At 48.6% G+C, this 6000-nt stretch overlaps 1 protein-coding gene across 1 annotated transcript in view; it reads left to right on the top strand.

Annotated features, from left to right (window-relative positions):
- Positions 1-5142: 5142 nt before the first annotated feature.
- Positions 5143-6000, top strand: part of LATS2 (large tumor suppressor kinase 2) — a 48095-nt gene continuing 47237 nt past the window's right edge. The window contains exon 1 of the mRNA XM_040054890.1: positions 5143-5202. The gene's annotated coding sequence lies outside the window, so the exon portion shown is untranslated. The remainder of the gene's footprint in view (positions 5203-6000) is intronic.

Genomic DNA, 6000 nt, shown 5'->3' with positions numbered 1-6000 from the left:
CCATGTGCTCTGATGCTGCTTTTGCATGCTGTACTCCTTTAGGAGTTTCCTAGTCCCAAATCCTTACCTCCATACCAGTTGCTCTGGGAATTCAAAAGTGCCTCAATTGTTCCCTCAGGACAGGGGTTCCTCACAACTCCTTCATTTTCTTTCCCCCGCACAAACATTTTGGGAAACTATCCTTGTCCTCACCAGTTCCAAAGTCCCTCATTTTCTACAGCAAGCCAAGGGCTTTGAGTGTTCATATGTTCCTCCCACACCTTTTCCTTCTGTCTGGGGTGTGAATCACTCAGAGCATGTGGCAGGAAGGACAAAGCTGTGGTGGGGGTATTGTTATGCTGGGAGATGCTCCTGTACCAGGCCTCTGATGAAAAGATAACTGCAGGCTAGACTGATGGTTGCTGGATGCCCAGACCTGTTACCAGGGCTTCACATGTCCTGCATTACCCTTTGCTTTTTCTCCAGGATCAGAAGGGCACTGCCTAAAACCTTCTAAAATTTCCAGATTGGGTGGCTGTGTTGTTCAAAAACCATCTGCATTGCAGCTGAACAAAGTGATGCCATCAAGCTGATTGCAGGGTCTTGAACAGTTCAGCAATTAATTTCCAAATGGGGGGTGCAACTGGCTCAGCAATTCAGTTCCGAACGGATGGGACCACTGGCTCACACTGGTGAAATTCCACACAAAGTCCCGACATTCCTACAGTCCTCTTGGGCTCTGCTGGGCTCCAGCTGCAGTCAATGATTGATACAAAGTCTGGGGCTGGGAGCAGAGTACATAGGAACGTGGGTCCTTGTGAAATTCAGAGTTTTGAACCTCTTGAACCTGTGAGTCCTGTAAAGGCAGTCTGAGCATCCAGAACGCCTTACCCAGTTAACCAGTCTGTGTGCAAGCTGAGGCAACTTTCCAGTTAGTTTTCTCCTATTTCTATACTTTGTGCTGACATAAAATAAATATATGAAATACTAGGTCTCACGTTCACTGCATCTTTGCCACTCCAAAAGAGTGCTGTGATAGATCCCATAGGCATACTCCTAAGGGGGAAAAAATGAGCATACCTAAACCATACTTAGAACTTGGTTAGGGTTTATTTTTTTTCACCTACTCTATTACTGAAGCACTGAGTTTAACTTTGACCACCAAAAATGCAATTTTGTATCAGGGTTAAACATGTATGTTATATTCACACATAGGTTGTATCATCTGTACTGTGCTGGAGAACTCAGAATTGCTGTTTCAAACTGGTTTTGCTTTGGTGATTTGGGAAGAATGACTCCTCAATATCACTCTGCAAAGAAAATCAATGTGTTGAAACAAGAACATTTCAGTGACATTGTAAAGCCTTTTTTTCCTTGCACATCATTCATGTTATGTCACACTGGTTTGTTCTAAATACGTCACTGTTATTCTAAAGAGGATGGCACTGTCAGCAAATTCCTTGTGTATGTACACTCATACACACGTGTTCTCAATGTTCACGATTATTTCACATGTGCGTGTTCCTCTTTTTGAAAAAACTAGCAGAGAACTAGGCACTGATGATGATATTCCTGCTTTACCTTTCTTTTTCAAGTCTTCTGAATGGGTTCAAGCTTTTATTGGTGATTAGTACTGTGTAAAGAAAAAGTTCATCCACGCACATCATAATTATTTGGTTGTTAGGAGTATTTTTAGCAGCAGGATTTGGTAATTTGTTCCAAATACAATAGTTTAGAAAAAGACATTGTGGCCCAGTAAACAGTGAAACAAGAATACGAGGAGGGCATGAAGCAACATACAGCATCAGGTATCAGGATGGAGCTGCACAGAGCTCCCACGTCCCTCATTGTTGCAGGTGGGTGGAAGGAGAAAGAATGTGAAATAGTGGATCTGTGGTCCTTCCCACTTGCCCACAAGGCAAGACAGCTGCTGAGGCAAGTCAGCAGGTGAGTGCTGTAACCACCACAGACCCAGCAGCATCACTCACTGAAGCAGAGCCATGAATAAACACAGTGACCCTTTCTCATGGCCGATTAATTTCTCATAGTCTAGTCTGGGAACAGATTTGCTGCTCTGCACAGGCCAAATTGTATTGTTCTTTTTATGGAGCATCTTTCCTTCTGGAGGTGCCTCGCCAGGGAGAAGACAGCTGGGAAGAAAGGCTTTAGAGTAATTTCCAAAGAGACGACTTTCAGAGTAATCGCCAAAAACCTTACAAAGATCAAATCACATTTTAACCAAGTTGTTGTGACCAACCTAGCTGATTTCAATTTCCCTAGAATTTCTGAGGAATTCAATTTCCATTAGTTTGGGCTTCTAAAAGGGTAAAAGCAGAAATAGTCTACAGTTGTATCTACATCTGTAGTGCACCAGCTGAATATGGGCACTTCCTAGAGGATGGATGCAACCCATCTCACCTGTACTTGCTGCTCTGCTGGTGGGAATTCTATCCCAGGAACTCTGTGCAAATGCATGAAATTCAGAAAATGCAGCTGGCTGGAACCAGGAAGCAAGATAGTGAAGCTGAGTCTCATTCCCAGATGGATCAGAATGCAATAGGAAAACGAACAATTCCAAAGGGGAAAAGTAAATTAAAAGATTTTTTTTTTTTTTACCTAGATTTAAGAAAGTGGTTAACAAGCAAATCTTACAAAAGAGTATTATAGCACAGAGTAAGCAATTTTTATCTTGATGCTGTTCCTTTAAACCAGCCTGAACTTTGTTGGGAAAAGGTCTCAAGCCATTGAGCAATGTCTAGTTTGGGCAATCATGTTGCTATGCTTCATCGGATAAGCACAGCAGTAATTCAGAAAATGAAGCCATGCTGCATCTGTCATATCATTTAAAATTTACTTCTGTTTTGCAGGTATTTGAAGATTGCAAAATGATCCACATTTTCCTGCAATGTTCTGCCAACACTGGCATCTGGTCTGAACCTAGTGGATTTCCTTATCTTCAGCTTTCCAGAGTGACAGGCTTCCTCTTTGCCCCCCACCCTGCCCTACAACATACTCCAGTCAACGACACTATTGAAATTCTGACAGCAATTTATCTGCAGTATCTGACTGCCTTCAGGTGAGACGCTAAACAATTTCTATGCACCAGGCTGCATTTTTCTCATGAAATGCAACATTCTATTCTCCTCCCAAGCCAGCACTTTCTCACATTTATAAGTGTTTTTTTGTTTGTTTGTTTGTTTTTTTAATATATATTAAGCATTATTCATGTATAGGAACTATTGACAGTTTTGCGTGGAAGACATTGAAAAAACAATTTATGGTAAACAAGCTCAGAGAAATATCATGAGATAGGACTGACCATGAGTATATTACTTACAAAAATAGTCTCCCTGGCTTGGAAAAGGCTGTAAATATAGCTCCCATCCTGGAAAGACAGTTATACGTGCTTTCAGTCCAGTGGAAAACACTGGGGCTCATCCCATGATTAAACGTGTCTTAACAGTTTGCAAGACTGACATTTTCCCTGCCAAACAGAGCAACCCTACAATGAACACCTCTCAGCTGTGTGACAGGATTTTAAGAATTTTGAAGAATTTCAGGGCTGCAGCCTTCTTCCATGTTAACGATCTAAAGATACATGCCTATTTATAAGAAAGTTTACTTTCTTATGGTTTTTACTCTGTATTAATACCCCCTGGTTATGACTAGCATGGGTATCTGTCATGCTGAGGGGTTAGAGCCAGCCTCCCAGATCCAAACATTACTGTACTTGGGAGTGTGGGGATTATTTTTCATTGTTAATTGCCTTTATTGAAGACCAGAGAGATATCAAAAATCACATTATTCCTGCTTTCATGAAAAACAGGTTCATAGAGGGATCTTATCACTCTCTAAAGCTACCTGAAAGGAGGTTTAGTGAAGCGGGGGTCTGTCTCTTCTCCCAGGTAACAAGCAGCAGGACAAGAGGAAATGGCCTCAAGTAGTGCCAGGGGAGGTTTAGATTGCATCTCAGGAAAAATACCTTCTCTGAAAGGGTGGTTGGGCATTGGAACAGGCTGTCCAGGGAAGTGGTGAGGTCACTACTCCTGGAAGTGTTCAAAAGGTACATGGTTGTGGCACTTGGGGATGTGATTTAGTGGTGAACATGTCGGTGCTGGGTTAACGGTTGGACTCGATCTCAGAGATCTTTTCCATTCTTAGTCTATGAATCTGGTACCTCCATTGGTACCGTCCAGGTACCTCCATCCATAACAAGGTCAAATATAAACTTTGTATCCAAATATCCTTTGCAGGTTGGTTCTGGATTTTTGTTCCAGATGTGAATTCCCTGTCCATCTTCTGATACCTCATAGCTCCCTCATCTCCTCATCCTTATGAAACAACATGAAAAAATATGAAAAATAAATAACCCCCCTCAAAAAAACCCCAAGCAAACCGGAAACTAAAAGCAAACCCCACGTAGGGTTTGCTAGTGCCAGTGCTTTGTGTGCCTGGTTGGTCCAGCATGGAATGGATACTGGTAGGAATAACGGTTATCAGCTTTCAATTTAAATGAGTTTGGAGCGTGCAGTGAGTGGAAGAGCACTTCCAAGCCACTTATCTTGCCCAGAGAAGCTGTGGATGCCTCTTCCCTGGAAATGTCCAAGGCCAGGTTGGATGGGCTCTAAGCAACCTGTTTTAGTGGAAGGTGCCCTCAATAAGCAGGGGGTTGAAACTAGATGGTTTCATTTTAAGGTCTGGCCTTTTAAGGTCCCTTCCAGCCCAAGCCATTCCATGATTCTACCCCAGCCCATTTTGCCTCAAAAAGCGAAGGCAGTGCCACCCCTCTCCCGCCAGAACCCAGCGAGGAGTGGCTGTGACGCGAGTGGGTTTAGTGAGGGGAAAGGTGCCACTTCTCACTGCCTGTACACCCAGGGACGGGCGCCCCGAGGGGCCGGCGGGCGGAGGGCAGGCGGCCCTCGCCACCTCGGTCCCGGAGGGCGCGCCGGCCCGTCCCGGCCCTTCCCGCCCTGGAAGCCCCTCCCCCCGCTGGAATGCGCCGGGAGGGGAGTGGAATGACGCGGGCGCCGCGGGGTCACGTGGCGCGAATGGAATGCCAACAATGTAGCGAATGTCCTGACTGCGCCCCGCACTCGGCGCCCGGGACGGCCAAGGGGGAAGATGGAGAGCGGCCCGCGCCGCCGCGGCCGCCGCCGCCGCTGAGCCGTGCCGTGCCGAGCCGAGCCCCGCGGGGCGAGCGGCGGCGCCGGGCGCCCCGGGGAGGTGAGCGGAGCGGGGGCGGGGGGCGCGGGCTCCCCCTCAGCCCTGGGTGGGAGCGCTCCCCATCCCCCAGAAATGCTCTCCGCGGAAGGGAAAGTTCTGTGGGGAAGCGGGGGGGTCGGGTGAGCGGAGATGGGTCGGTCCTCGAAGCGGGAGCGAGCGTCCCGTGTGCGAGTCCCCCCCGTGCGGGCAGCCTGGGCGCCCTGCCCGCGCCCTCCGACATTTTCCGGACTCTCGTGTGACAGCGCAGCCCAGCCCAGCCCCGACGGAGCGGGGTGGGGGTCCGCCTGTCCGAGGCCTCTGCCCCAGCTGGCCGGAGGTGCTAATAAATGGCCGGAGTTTATTTTGGGAGCTTTCTGCCCACGAAAGTAGTGGGGGAAGAAGGGGCTCCCGGCGGCACGGGGCTGGGCGCTCGCGGCGGGGCAGATCCTGCGGGACGGGTGTTGCAAGGAGCCAGGGCCCCGGGAGCCGGCCGGGGGCGTCCGGAGCCCGCGGGGTCCCGTCTGGCTGCGGCGGGGGCCCCGCTGCTGCCAGTCAGCTGAAGGTCACTTGCCAAAAGCCAGCAGCTCGCCACCCTCTCCGCTGCCTCGTGAGCGTGTTGAAATACCCCTTTCCCCGGGAAATGCAAATGACGCAAAAGGGGCTCGTTTGGAGTGTACGGGCTTTGCGGTCACTCACTGCCGGGCTGCTGTGGAGGGGGAAGGTGGGCTGTTTCCCACAGCCCTGAGCTGGGCCGGTGCTTGCGGCTGGCAGTGGGACACGGGCGCGGAGTCGCTTTTGGACAGTTCTGTTAACAGGAGG

Source organism: Hirundo rustica, chromosome 2 (genome assembly GCF_015227805.2).
Source record: "Hirundo rustica isolate bHirRus1 chromosome 2, bHirRus1.pri.v3, whole genome shotgun sequence".
Classification (NCBI taxonomy): domain Eukaryota; kingdom Metazoa; phylum Chordata; class Aves; order Passeriformes; family Hirundinidae; genus Hirundo; species Hirundo rustica.
The sequence above is the reverse complement of the archived record's forward strand: the minus strand, read 5'-3'. Positions and strand labels throughout refer to the sequence as shown.